A 16302-nucleotide genomic window follows, 5' to 3' on the forward strand; every position below is an offset into this window, starting at 1 on the left:
GATTATATGAATGCGTGGCGTATGATCTGTCGTACATGTCCGAAACTTGAGTCGGCTGAGGTGTTGGCCGAGAAACTCCGCACATTTGGGATAAACACTGCAACTGCCTAGTAAGCAGATCTGGGGTTCGGGTCCCGCCCTGGCACACGTTTTCTCTCGTAGGTGCTGTGGTCATATAAAGTCCTGATGCAGGTGACAAACCATTAGTTCCTTCCTTTCCCTTTCGTTTGCTTTCTCCACCCTCCACCTTCACTTTACATAATTGCTTGATTTATTGTTTATTTGGTTTGTGAAGACCATCCTTCAAAGTCCACGCAGTGATCAGTCATTAAATGGAATCTCATTTCAATCTATGTGCAGTCAACTTTATTTAAATTCCCCTTTGCTTTGCAAAACGGTTCAGTATCACTCTCTATCGCATATCTCCCTTTTTTCAGATATGTTATGGAATTATGATTTCTAGGTAACAAAATATTTCCACATTTTGTGATGTCCCATCTCAAATTTAGGTCGTCTCCAAACCCTTCTCTTTTCAGGTCTACGCCGTTTTTGAGCTAGTTATCCTTAATCCACTGTCATTTATAAAAAAGAATTGTACTACATTTAGTATTTCTTATACGTTATATTTGTGTGTAAGGACTTTTAGCTTGTGAGTCATATCATTGATATGTGTTGTCTTCTATGAAATTCTTCTTTGAGTTATTTCGTCATTTTTTGACAATGAAGCTAAACCGCAGTGCCTAACAGACGTTGCTTTCCTAATGCTACACTCACTTTTTACTTGTTCATCAGTCTTCTGACTATTTAGATGTGGCCCGCCACGAATTCCTCTCCTGTACTAACCTCGTCATCTCAGAGTAGCACTTTCAACCTCAATTATTTGCTGGCTGTATTCCAATCTTTGTCCTCCTCTACAATTTTTGCCCTCTACAGCTCCCTCTAATACCATGGAAGTCATTCCCTCATGTCTTAATAGATGTCCTATCAGTCTGTCCCTTCCTCTTATCAGTGTTTTCCACATATTCCTTTCCTATTGGATCCTGCGCAGGACCTCCTAATTTTTTACCTTACCAGTCCACCTAATTTTCAACATTCGTCTGTTGGACCACATCTCAAATGCTTCGATTCTCTTCTGTTCCTGTTTCCCACAGTCCATGTTTCACTACCATATAATGCTGTACTCCAGACGTACATTCTCAGAAATTTCCTGAAATTAAGGCCGATATTTGATATTAGTGGACTTCTCTTGGACGGGAATGCCCTTTTTGCCATTGCTAGTCTGCTTTTGATGTCTTCCTTGCTCTGTCCGCCACTGATTGGTTTACTGCCTAGGTAGCAGAATTCCTTAACTTCATCTACTTCGCGACAATCAATCCTGATGTTAAGTTTCTCGCTGTTCTCATTTGGGCTACGGTACTTCTCATTACCTTCGTCTTTCTTCAATTTACTGTCAGTTCATACTATGTACTCATTAGACTGCTCATTCCGTTCAGCAAATCATGTAATTCCTCTTCACTTTCACCAGGATAGTATAGCGAATCGTATCATTGATACCCTTGCACCTTGTAATTAATTCCACTCCTGAACCTTTCTCTTATTTCCATCATTGCTCCCTCAATGTACAGATTGAACAGTATGGGCGAAAGGCTACATTCTTGTCTTACACCCTTTTTAATACGAGCAATTTGTTCTTGATCGTCCACTCTTATAAATCCCTCTCGGCTGTTGTACACATTGTGTATGTTGTATATGTATGTATAGCCTACCCCTACTTTTCTCAGAATTTCGAACATCTTGCACTCCCGTTATGCCATTTTCTGCTGCTGTCGATATTATCCTATACTCATCTGATCAGAAATCGTTGTCTTCTTTCCATTTTACTGACCCCCTACCATATCTAGATTGAGCCTTTGCATTTCCCTTTTCAGGTTTTCTAGTTTCCCTGCCATGTTCAATCTTCTGACATTCCACGCCCTGACTCGTAGAACTTTATGCTTCCGTTGATCATTCAGTCTTTTTCTCAAGGTAACCTCCACCTTCGAAGACACCCACCCCCCCGTCCCCCCAGGAGATTCGAATAGGGGACTGTTCCGGAATCTTTTGCCAGTGGAGAGATCATCATGACACTTCTTCAATTACAGACCACATATCCTGTGAATACACGTAACGTGTCTTTAATGCAGTGGTTCCCATTACCTTCTGCATCCTCATGCCGTTGATCATTGCTGATTCTTTCTTCTTTAGGGGCAGTTTCCCACCCTTCCTGAACCTCTGTCCGCTCCTCGGCCCTCTTTGACAAGCCCGTTGGCTGGATGAGGATGACTTATTATGCCGAAAGTCTTTGGCTACCAATGCTGATTACTAATCAAAATTTAAGTACCGGCGGGATTCGAACGCGGGACCGAAGACGTTTTGGTTATGAATCAAAGACGCTATTCCTAGACCACGTTATGTAAATTCTACGAACTGGAGATATACGATCAATTTCGTCACCCTGTTTAAAATTCTCAAGAACCGGTCACGAATCGACTAACCTGATGATGATGATGATGATGTTTGGTTTGTGGGGCGCTCAACTGCGTGGTTATCAGCGCCCGTACAATTACCCAATCTTTGCTCAGTCCAATGTCGCCACTTTCCGGGATGATGATGAAATGATGAGGACAACACAAACACCCAGTCATCTCGGACTAACCTGAGGTTCTCTTTATGATCTGCAGAGCAAACACGGCGGGCAGGTAGCGGCCTGGATCTCCGCGGCGCGTTCCTACCGCAGAAATGTCATCCCGAGGCGGCAGGAGCCCGCGCGCTATCTCTGTCAAAGTTAATCGGCGGTCGTTCATCACGATTCGGTGAACGTCATCGACCACTTCCCCGATGTCGGCGTCCTACGTCGTCTGGTGCGTCGAAAATGCGCGCTCACAGGGTCATAGGAAAAGATCGAGTTTCCCGAGTTGTAATGGAAGACGGCTTCACTCACTGAATCTAGGTCACGTTTCATTCGGACTAGTGCTTCTGTTTTTAATGGAAGGAAATTAATCTCCGTATAATTCTCTAATTTAACCGCTATTGACAAAGTGCCGGTTTTGAAACCCGAGAGATAAAAATATAAGTAGTCTATCGATTTCGGACGTAATTCGTTCTGCGTTGAAAGTTTGCAATTCGTTAAGAATGTGTGCCGGATCGGAAGTCAAACGCAGACTTCTATCTTTCACGGGAAGTGCTCTTCCAGTTAATTCAATCAGTTCCTTGCATATCTCACAAGAATTCCGCCTTGTCAGCAATACACAGTGGCTAATGAGAAATGCGTGTGACAAGGATTGGACGAATACTACTCATAAAAAATAACTAAATGACAGCTGACAGCTGAAGCTGTTTATTAACACCAAAGATAATTACTTACAGCTGTGGTTTCCCTGTACACAAGGTTGTTATCTCAATTAATTGTCTAAGTTACTTCCATTGTCGTAGATGGGCCGAGGAACGCGAATTTTCGAAAATGGGCGTGTGGGAAACCTGTACGAAATAGCGAATAGTGAATATTTTCTGCTAGTAATCACAGTATGAAATCTGTTATTCCATAAGACAAGAGTCTATTAATTTTGACACAGAGAGAAAAACTCCTCGGACGTGACGAAGTGTGACTTTTGTGCTCTCGCTGACTTCATTTCTTTCATTCGAAATATCACTGCTATGGAACAACTAATCCTTTCGCCATGTAGCGAATAAGAAAACCTTGCACATACCGGATCACAAACAGTGCGTAACAGATCATAAACAACAGCTTTCGCGGCGGTCGGGCTTCAGAACAATTACATAGAAGACAACAATTCTTACAAAAAATTTCGGGTAAACTGCTGGATGTCTGCAACTTACTACCAAGGTATTTGGCCGCAGAGGCTCCTGGCCATCTTTAGGTGAATGCTAACAGGAAACCTTGTAAGTGGGGCAACCACTGCCGTGAGCGTTCATCTTGGGTGTTAATAATCGCTTCAGCTGTATATTGGTCCTTTATTACTGTATCGCAACCGGTTTCGTGGCGTTAAAGCCACATCTTCAAGTGACATATGATTAAAACATTAGAACGGAAAAGCTCGGAATCGTTTTTCTCAACATTCGTCGTTTGTCAAATACAAAACACTGCTAAAGAACGGTATGTCACTAATGAAAAACTGTGGCTAACTTCCTCTAAAACGGTGTTATTTTTTGTGGACTGTCTTCCTTTCCATTTATTCTTTTTAAAGGTTGCACGACAGTAAGTCATTTATTGTTTGTTAGCACTGTCCGCTATGTATTGATGCCCGCTCAGTAAAGGCTTCTCTTTGATGGTCTCGGTGATGATCTCCATTATCTCATCACTAAAACACGGAAACTACTTGCCAGTCGGCGGTCAACCGCAGCACTGAAATTGGGACAAAACTACGCACGCTACGAACTGCCTCTATTGTTTTAATTATGTGTCACCTGAAGATGTGACTTTAATGCCTGGAAACGCGTAGTGGTACAATCGTGAGGACCAAAATACAGCTGAATCGATTATTAATACCCAAGACTAACAGGAAAGGCAGTGAGCTTACTTATTTAAGACTCCGCCGGCACATGCGTCGTGTGTCCAGTTGACGTTGGGCATGCGCTGTTTGTCTGCACGTGTGTACGCTGCCTCGTGAGCACTCCGTGGTGACAGCTGCCTTCATCAATATTAGATCGATTGTCTTCGCATGGTAAACGACGCCGGATACGTAGAGCACCAAGTTTTTCTATATCGGGATTCCATCCAGGGTTTAACTTGAAAGCGCCGTCTCGATTAATGAGGGTCTCAGACAATCGTTGATGATGGAGCTCCAATAGTTGGACTTCTGGTCCACTGTTATGTTTGGTTGTATTGCATCAAGTGACCAGTGGAAATGCAATGTTCGGTGGTAGCTGACTTATTGGATGGGAGGAGGCGAGTATGCCGCTTTTGTTCTACGACGGGTTCCCGCACTGTGCATCCTGTCCTATGCTAGATTTGTACCATTCGCACGGAAGCGTGTAAACATCTGCCTTCGCAACTCTATGTAGCCTTGAACAGATCCCAACAGCGCCGACATATTACGAGGAGGACGAAAAACTGGTTTGACTTTGTCTTCTAAATATGCTGCCTATTTTGGCTGAAATACTTCCAATATATGGTAAATAAGCAGTCGTGTTGAAGTCCTCATCCTCCTGTTTGTCTTGTCATTTGTGCGTCTGTAGCGCTCTGTGCACTTCCTGGGACAGATAACCATTGTTCTCAAAAATGGCTCAAATGGATCTGAGCACTACGGGACTTAACTTCTGAGGTCATCAGTCCCCTATAACTTAGAACTACTTAAACCTAACTAACCTAAAGACATCACACAAACCCATGCACGAGGCAGGATTCGAATCTGCGACCGTAGCGGTCGCGCAGTTCCAGACTGTAGCGCCTAGAACCGCTCGGCCACACCGGCCGGCAACCATTGTTCTGGAACACAGTTCGCAGGTGTTGCAGTTCCGTCTACAGATTATTATGGGCATCCGAGATGGTATGAGGTCGGTTTATTAAGGAGCAGCCACCCATGATTTGGCCAAATAATACTTGGCATCTTTCCTTAAACCCATTGTAGAAAGTGTCCACATCATATAAGAAATTCTAGTGATTTTATCAACAGACGTCTGTCGCTTAAGCTGGAAAGCGACGACTTGTTGGGCAGTTTCGATGTCTCCTCGCTTTTTACAAATGTCCTTCTGGTGGACACATTGCATCTCATCGGCAATAGGCTTGGGTCTGACATTACAGCTCTGTTTGAGCACACTCTCTCCTCGACGTACTTTTTATTTAACGAGTTTTTTGTTGTGTCGCCATGGGAAGCTCTTTGTCTCCCCTGGTGGACAATCATTTTATGGAAGATTTTGAAATTTGTGATAGGGTCCTATGGGACTAAGCTTACGCACTACTTAATCTGACCTAAACTAACTTACGCTAAGGACAACACACACACCAATGCCCGACGTAGGACTCGAACCGCCGGTGGTGGAGGGGGGGGGGGGGAACCGCGCGGACCGTGACAAGACGACTAAGACCGCGCGGCTACCCCGCGCCTCAGCTATTTTAAAACCAACTGCATTTTGGCGGTACGTTGATGGCACTTTTATAGTTTCACCTCATGATCAGGACGGGCTCTGAGAGTTTTAGCAACATCTGAGCTCCGTACATGTAAATTACGCTCGCACGACGGGAATTAACAGACTTTGAACGTGGAATGGTAGTTGGAGCTAGACGGACGTGAAATTCCATTTTGGAATTTGTTATGGAATTCAGTATTCCGAGATTCACAGTGTCAAGTGTGTGGTGCGAATACCAAATTTCAGGCATTCCTGTCACGACAGACAACGCGTTGGCCGACGGCCTTAACATTACTACCCAGAGCAGCGTTGCGTAGAGATGTCACAGCTAACAGACAAGCCACAGTGCGTGAAATGACGGCAAAAATCAATGTGGAACGTACGATGAACATATCCGTCGGGACAGTGCGGCTAAATTTGGCGCTAATGGGTAATGGGAGCAGACGACCGACGCAAGTCCCTTTCAAACAGCACGGCATAGCCTTCAGCGTCTTTCCTGCGTTGGTGACCATTGCAGTTGGTCCCTAGACGACTGAAAATCCGTGGTCCGGTCAGATGAGTTCCGATTTCAGTTGGTAAGAGCTGGTGATAAGGTGCTGGTTTGACGCACACCGCCACTAGAGTTTGTGCCATTTGCGCAGAGTAACGCTTGTATGGAGAGAGAATGTGCTGGCATTTGTAAGGAGCCCAGGACAATGTAGATAATGGACAGGGTGTTCCAAAAGTAGGCTACACCGGCCTGTGCGCCGCTATCTGCGACTTATTCTGGGGAAGGCTGAAGCCCATTTATTGCTCAAAGTTACCTGTATCTGTACCAGTTCGTAGCGTGCGTAGTTTTCTCCCAGAGTTCAGTGCTGCGGTTGACCGCCGACTGGCAAGTAGTTTCAGTGTTTTAGTGATGAGATAATGGAGCTCATCACCGAGACCATCAAAGAGAAGCCTTTACTGAGTTTCAGCGGGCATCAATACATAGCGGACAGTGCTAACAAACAATAAGTGACTTACTGTCGTGCAACCTTTAAAAAGAATAAATGGAAAGGAAGACTGTCCACAAAAAATAACACCGTTTTAGGGGAAGTTAGCCACGTATGCATTCCAGATGACGCAGCAAATGACGCGCTAAAACATTTTGTCATCGCAAAGGAGCCGAAAAAGAAACAGACGCTACAGTTTCATCAGTTTACAGTGAAGAAATAGGGCAGCCCTTCAGTCGAGGCTACGACTTAGTAACATAGTTACTGTTAAACGGAAGTATCTTTTAGGCAAAAATATAGGGGAAGTACACAAGATTCAAACGATTCTGTAGGAAAATTCTTCCAAGAAATTAATTTACTGATGAATGATGGTAGCAACGTTTTGCTTGCAGATGATAACAAGGACCGAATGACAGAATACTGTTGTTTCCTAGTGAAAAGTGAAAAGCGTGTTTATCAGACTGCGTATCAATCTTTGTGGACGGCGCCACGCCGGCATTAATAGTTCATCGAAGGAAACAAGCACTATTATTACGGAGGACTGAAATTCTTCAGAAGAGTTAAGAAAACTTTAATTAATTTATCCTCAGCTAAAGTAGATACTTTTAAGAGATTTATGTTTTAGTTGTAAATTATAAATATCTTAGGGAGTTCAAAATCTGTGATGCCGGTGTATCATTCAAATAAAAGTCCCTGTTAAGTCTTTTCTGCTTATTAAAACTGGGAAATGTCTTTCTCTGCAAGCTTTTAATTTGTGTTTTAATAAATGAATTTGCATACCGAACATAATCAGTACCCTCTAGGATAAATGTCAGTCTTTACAGACCGAGTGGCCACAGTCGCTTTCTAGCAACAAGTTAAAAGTTTTCATATGGGCAGTAGCAACTTCAGGAATGGCATTTATTCAGACTGTCTCTTTGCAACACGAAAATGTTATTAAGCTTACAAAAAAATAGTACCGCAGTAAATAATGCGATGGCTAATAAAATAGAAATTGTATGTAAATGCAGCTAGAATGTTAGACGTTTATTTTCAAAACTTTTAAAAGTTGTTACGGAAAACAATAATGAGTCGTTCGAGGCTTTTTGTTCATCTAACCAAATATCGCTTTGGTACTGCAGATACCGCCACCCACAACAAAAAAAGCTCTCTATTTTTAAGAACTGCCTCTGATTCTCTAAAAAATTAAAAAGAAGACACATTAGGTTCACCGTTCCCCGATAAGAGACAGAGCAGAGTTGAGTACTTTCATACTTCAACACTCTTTGATGCCAGTACCTCTTGCCATAATTCTTTACAGTGCAATATGGGCATCTTTACTATATGAAGTGGGCACGTTACAAATTAGCATGGAGTGTACAAAATGCTTGATAAGGAAAATCATTACCGTTTCTGCCAAACAACACAAGGTGCCTAGGAGAAACCCCATCATAAGAAAAGTTTAAGCGGCAGGTCCTTAATCTAAACTGAAATTGAATGTTGCTTGTTTGTGAAAAGATTGTCTTATACTTCGCATAATTATCAGAATTGTCTACAAACGCATGTCGGTTTAATGTTTCACAATTATATTCATTTATTTATTTAAATTAATCTGACTAGAGCCATCAGGCCATTTCTTACAGATGACCGGAGCTGCACATTTACAGTATCTTTTCTGCATTATAGTTACCTAAGAAATAACAATTTTAATATGAAAAATAATATTAAATTGGTTTGATCGACTGTAGTGACAACGTGAGTAAACAATACTGACTGTGAACTAATGAAGTTAGCGCCTCACCGGCAGTACTTTTACTACGACTGCTGCTGCTGCTGTCAGTAAAGAGATATTATTATTATTATTTTTATTAATGATCACACTAGTAATTAATAATAATGATAATGATAGAGGAAGATACAAAAAGTATTTATATGTTTACAAAATCAATGTTTTCCGATTTAGCGAGTTCTGGGAAAAGAAACTTAAGGAGACAGCACCAGCTAAGAATACGCGGAAATGTGGAAAATCTGTTTGGAAAGAAGGATGTACAAAGATAACGAATGCATACAAGGACAATGGTAATCGTTATTGTTTGCCATGCGTGGTATATTATCAACTGCCGACCGGCGTGGCCGAGCGGTTCTAGGCGCTACAATCTGGAATCGCGCGACCGCTAAGGTCGCAGGTTCGAATCTTGCCTCGGGCATGGATGTGTGTGATGTCCTTAGGTTAGTTAGGTTTAAGTAGTTCTAAGTTCTAGGGGACTGATGACCTCAGAAGTTAAGTCCCATAGTACTCAGAGCCATTTGAACCATATCATCAACTGTCTTCTAAAGTTGGAGAAATTAGCAATTCTCTACTATTACTACTCCTATACTATTACTCGAGTTGGTCTGAACCCCACAATTGTAATACGAATACGGAATAGATAGGTTCAGAAGGCCCATACTCAACGCCGCGGAGTAACTCAGCCCTGTGGACTGTCGACCGTGAGGTGAGTCAAACTGTGGGCTCGGCTGTGCAGGATTGCACTGCCAGGTACAGCATCTACCCTGAAAAGTCAAGTATCCACACGTGCATTACGGCAATGTCTGCAGCAGCTAGGCAGCCGTTACTGCGGCTTCCCCAGACAAGACACGTCGACAGTGGTCTGCCAGCGACAACACTGAAAGCGGGAGTAGCACCACGCCGTCGTGTTAAGTAGTCCCGGATTTACGTGCACCAAAACGATAGACATACTTACACGTCAAGGGTCCGAGGAGACTGGATTTAATAATCGTCACAATGGGGCCAGCATCCGGCGTGATCATCTCGGGTGCCACCATGAACCCGTCATTACTATCACCCCTGTTTCGCATAGCGAGTAATATAGCTGTGTCTTATAGTTAAAGCCTCGATGTCTTTCAATAAGATAGCCCCAGCGACGTCCTAACATACCTCGATACGGAGTGTATTCGACTGCTGCACTGGTCAGCACGTTTTTCAGTTTCTCACTCACTGAATATATTTGGTCATGGTTTTCCGAGTCTCTTGCACACCTCCACACATAAACCTCGATGAGCTCTGTCACAGAGTTGACGCAGCGTGGAATAACGTACCCGTAACCGCATCTGTCATCCATACTCCGTTCGACTGATGCCCATGAAGTGTAGAGCCATTATTTTTGCAAGAGATGGCAGCCCTATGTCTTAAATTTTTCTTCTTGTAGACTCATAATCCACCTACAAATCAGTTGAGCACGTGTATTCTTCCTGCTGAAAGTTCAAAGGAAACTTGAGTGTCATTACCAATATGTATCATACTCACTCAGCTACAGTTGGTGGTGACTTCAATCTGCCCTCGATTTGTTGGAGAAAATACGTACTTAAATCCAGCGGTATTTATAAAATGTCATCAGTAATTGTGCTAAATGCTTTCTCCGAAAACTATTTTGAGCAGTTAGCTCAGGAATCTATTCGAAGTGGAAATCGTTGCTAAAACATACTTGACCTCTTACCAACAAAAAACCGTGAGCAAGTAAGGAGCATCATGATGGATGATAAAAGCATTGTTGATCCCAAGATCGCTGTAGCAAGAGTAACCACCGCAAATTCCAAATCCACCAAAAGTAAACGCAGAATATACAGTATCTATTTAAAAAAGCAGGTAGAAATCCGCCTGCCGCTTTCCTAAGAGACAGCCTCCACCCTTTCCCTACTGACGGTATAAGAGCAGAAGGAATATGGGCTGAATTCAAAGAAATACTATCTGAGACAACTGAGAGATTTATATCAAGTAAATTAATAAAAGATGATGCGATCCCGCATAGTACAGAAAACACATCAGAACACTGTTGCAGAAGACACGAAAAAAATCATGCCAAATTTAAAAGAACAGAAAACCTCCAAGACTGGCCAGCTTCAATGGTAGAGACTTCAATACCTTAGAAAATGAATATCAGTCTTGAAAATCCGAAGATATTCTGGCCATATGTAAAGAACACCAGTGGCATGACACAATCAATACCTTCACAGAGCGATACTAATGGTAATGTGACCGATGACAGCGTCACTAAAGAGGAGTTATTGAAAACAGTTTTCAGAAATTGCTTCACCAAATAATAGACAGTAAATATTCCGGAATTCGAGTCGAGAACAAATGCTAAATACCTTCGATGTTGGAAATCAGCTTAAAGCACCTAATTAAGGCAAGTCTTCCCATCCAGATAGCATACCAATAAGGTTTATTGCTGAGTATTCTGATGCAATAGACCCACACTTAACAATCATATACAACCGATCGCTCGGCCGAAGATCCTTAACTAAAGACTCAAGTTGAAAGATCACACCAATAGTCTGTATTAAGACTAAAGTCGATTTGCAGTGTGATACTGAAAGACACACAGTCTTCTAACATTATGAATTACCTCAGAGGTAACGGTATATCGACACAAAATCAGGAACAAAACTAGCTCTCTATTCGTACAAAATAATGAGTGCTATCGACAGTGGATCTCAGATTGGTTCCATATTTCTAGTTCTCCAAATGATTTTTGAAACCGTTCCTCACATGCGTCTTCTAATGAGATTGCGTGTATGAAGTAGCGCTGCAGTTGAGCGAATGGATACGTGATTTCCACTTAGAAAGGTTGTTGCACGTGGTAATCGACGAACAATCATGGAGTAAAACGTTAAGTGACATTCCCCAAGGAGGTATAGTAGGCCATCTGCTGTTCCTAATCTACATAAATGATTTCAGAGATAATCTGAGCAGCCCTCATAGATTGTTTGCAGATAATGCTGTCTAGTAAAGTCTTCAGAGGATCAAATGCAATTTGAAAATGATTTCTGAATGGTGTGAAAATGGCTATAGTCTCAATAAGAAAAATTTGATGTCATTCACATAGCACAAATACCTAGGAATTACCATTAGGAACAATTGGTTTTGGGACGATCACATAGGTAATGTTGCAGGGAAGGCAAACAAAAGACTACGTTTCACTGGCAGAACACTTAGAAGATGCAACAGGTCTACAAAAGTCGCTGCCTACAGTAAGCTTGTTCGTCCTCGACTAGAGTACTGCTGTGCTGTATGGGATGCTTACCAGATATGACAGACAGAAAACGTCTACTGGTACCTTTATACATACAAAGAATATTATCTTCCTTTCTGTACCAATACAAAAGATGTTTAGTCAGTGGTTCTCTCTTAAGAAAATCAATCTCCCATTTGTCCATGATCATTTCTGCTAGTGAGGGGGATACAGGTGATCCCATTACCAGATCATCTGCTTGCTGATAATAGCTCCATTGAAAACAGAAATAATTTTGATTTAAAAAACATTTCACAGCATTAATGTTGCGTGAATACAATGATTGTGACACAATATCTACACTATCTTTCACTGGAGTACATGTGAACAAGCTGTGCACATCAGATGGAATAGATTAGATTAGATAAATACTAGTTCCATGGATCATGAATAAGATATTTCGTAATTATGTGGAACGAGTCAAATTTTCCGATATATGACATAAATAAGTTAATTTAACAACATAATTAAGGTAATATAACAACTTTTTTATAATTTTGTTTGTTTGGTTTTTTCTTTTTTTTCTTAATTTATATCTAAAAATGCCTCTATGGAGTAGAAGGAGTTGTCATTCAGAAATTCTTTTAATTTCTTCTTAAATACTTGTTGGTTATCTGTCAGACTTTTGATACTATTTGGTAAGTGACCAAAGACTTTAGTGGCAGTATAATTCACCCCTTTCTGTGCCAAAGTTAGTTTTAATCTTGAATAGTGAAGATCATCCTTTCTCCTAGTATTATAGTTACGCACACTGCTATTACTTTTGAATTGGGTTTGGTTGTTAATAACAAATTTCATAAGAGAGTATATATACTGAGAAACTACTGTGAATATCCCTAGATCCTTAAATAAATGTCTGCAGGATTATTCTGATTACATGCTTTTGTGCTATAAATACTTTATTCCTCAGTGATGAATTAACCCAAAATATGATGCCATATGCAAGCAATGAGTGAAAATAGGCGTAGTAAGCTAATTTACTAAGATGTTTATCAGCAAAATTTGCAATGACCCTTATTGCATAAGTAGCTGAACTCAAACGCTTCAGCAGATCATCAATGTGTTTCTTCCAATTTAATCTCTCATCAATGGACACACCTAAAACTTTTGAATATTCTACCTTAGCTATATGCTTCTGATTAAGGTCTATATTTATTAAAGGTGTCATAACATTTACTGTACAGAACTGTATGTACTGTGTCTTATCAATATTCAGTGAGAGTCAGTTTACAAGGAACCACTTAGTAATTTTCTGAGAGACATTATTGACAATTTCATCAGTTAATTCTTGTTTGTCAGGTGTGATTACTATATTTGTATCATCAGCAAAGAGAACTAACTTTGCCTCTCCATGAATATAAAATGGCAAGTCATTAATATATATTAAGAATAACAAAGGACCCAAGACCAACCCTTGTGGAACCCCATTCTTGATAGTTCCCCAGTTTGAGGAATGTGCTGATCTTTGCATATTATAAGAACTGCTTATTTCAACTTACTGCACTCTTCCAGTTAGGTACGAATTAAACCATTTGTGCACTGTTCCACTCATGCCACAATACTTGAGCTTGACTAGCAGAATTTCATGATTTACACAATCAAAAGCCTTTGAGAGATCATAAAAAATCCTAATGGGTGGTGTTCGGTTATTCAGATCATTCAAAATTTGATTGGTGAAAGCATATTTCTGTTGAAAAACCTTTCTGGAAACCAAACTGACATTTTGTTAGTACTTCATTTTTATAGATATTTGAAGCTACTCTTGAATACATTACTTTCTCAAAAATTTTGGATAAAGCTCTTAGAATGAAGGTTGGATGGTAATTGTTGACATCAGATCTATCGGTTTTTTTATGCAAAGGTATAACAACAGCATATTTCAGTCTATCAGGGAAAATGCCCTGTTCCAGAGAGCTATTACACAGGTTGCTGAGAATCTTACTTATCTGTTGAGAACAAGCTTTTAGTATTTTGCTGGAAATGCCATCAATTCCATGTGAGATGGTCTTTCAGTGGGTTCACCTTTATCCCCCTTACTAGCAGAAACGTTCATGGACAAGTGGGGACTGTTTTTATTAAGAGAGAAGCACTGTCTAAAAATGTTGTGTATGGTACAGATATGTAGATGATAATCCATGTATGTGTGAAGATTTCAGTAGACAACAAATTTGTAGAAAATGTGAACCAGTGACACACTTGCATAAAGGTGAGCATGGAGTGGGGACGGTCCAGCATAAATTTCCTGGACATTAACTGAAAGATAGAACACAGTAACCATACATTATAATTTACCGAAAAGATTCATTCACTGTCACATTCATCCCAGCTTCCTCCAAACATCCTGTAACCTACAAACATGTACCATTCCACCGCATGATCCACCGTCTCCTATCTATCCCTATGTCCCATGAAGACTTTGACCAAGAAGTTAACCCAATAAAAGCAATAGTCACAAACAATAAATTCTGCCTTAGCATCATTGATAAAAGTTTAGATAAAAAGATGAAGAAGCAAGCCAGGTCCCTACTGTCACCAATGAAAAATGGTGCAGATTACCTTTTATGGGGAAAACATCCAATAACACAAGTAAAATTTTGAAGGCAATGGGTTTCTCTTTGTTTCTCCATGTTCCTTGGACAGTAAGTAGTTGCTTGTTCAACCAGCCATCACAAAAAGCAGGGTTTATAAAATTACATGCCGCAAGCGTCAGTCTTGCTACATAGGACAGACAGGGAGGTCAGCCTGCACCAGACCTAAAGGACGCCACAGAAGTTGGAAATTGAAGCAGTCTGATTCAGCCTTTGCAGAACACTGCCCTAACAATAACGACAAATATATAATAGGTGTAACATAATAGGTGTACAGGTCTTGCACACAGAGAAAAACGGGGCTAAATTCAACCAATTAGAAATTTTAGAAATTAAAAGACAGATTTGTACATCCCCACACCTATTATTAAACGAGCAAACCCAATTCAACTATTCACCTCCTTTAGCTGAGATCACTGTCCCAGGATAGAAACAAAAGTTTTGGTCCCAGTCCAAAATAGTTAAAAATTCTTGGCTGATGCATAACTGTAGTTCTGTCGTGTTACTGTAATTGCTGAATTGTGTAATAATGCATGTAATTTGTAAAAAATGGTGACTGACGTATTTTTACATTAAGCTGTGACTCATTACCTTCAGAAGTTGAGATGATTATCTTTGCCTTGTCTCCATGTTTATCTGAACATTATCATCTGTGGGAATCAGTGACGTTCTTGAAAACGTGGGCTTATAACCCGAAACCTAGATTATGCAGGAACATTAATAACAAGCAAGACAAAGTGTTCGGTGAGTTGAGTAAACTTTCATTATTTTCTACCCTTCTTCATTTTAGTGAACAGAAGTGCAATTCTGAACCTTAGTGAACGTTGTTTTCCTCTGCACAGTAATTCACAATACGCAGCTACGACAGAGAGTGACACATTTTATTGATCAGCTTCTACGTTGCCCCTATGTAAGTGCTTCTACTCGGTGACTGGTGGTGTCTGAGTGCGATATTCACCAGCTTTCAGGGCTGATTTCTAGAGGACGCTGAAATTGAGCTATATTAAGGGTCAGTTCTTCTCCTTATCTTTCTACCTTCCAAAATCCTACGTTTTTCTCAACATGCAGAACGAGTGTAGCATGATTATAACCAGTTTTTTTGAGAGAGTCAACGATATTTCTCTTCACTTATGTTGATAAGTACGCTTGTCCGATTATTGTCATCTTCTGCTACTGATAAACCCTTTGGGTCGTCACCAACTATGGTTTCTATCTCTTAAACAGACTACCGATGCCGAAAGCTCATTGTAGTTCCTGTTAACCACAGTTAAGTGCGCACATACATACGTTAGTTAGAAGAAGAGACAAGGAAATCTCGATGAATTAATTGTCCTCAGTAGAGGTAGCACCATTGCGAATCATATTGTGTTTATGCTTCCTATCGGTAACTGTGACAAACTATTTTGTCTCGATTCAAGTTTTTGTGCTTTGAAGACGTTCAGTGATCAGAAGGCGTTCAACAAAAATATACTTGTTCACGATATGATAATTGTATTATACAGGCTAAGTCTGAGGGACAGACGACACTTACGTTCCATGCTGATCTGAGTGTTCTCCAGTCCA

Source organism: Schistocerca cancellata, chromosome 1, assembly GCF_023864275.1.
Source record: "Schistocerca cancellata isolate TAMUIC-IGC-003103 chromosome 1, iqSchCanc2.1, whole genome shotgun sequence".
In the NCBI taxonomy this organism is placed as follows: Eukaryota; Metazoa; Arthropoda; class Insecta; order Orthoptera; family Acrididae; genus Schistocerca; species Schistocerca cancellata.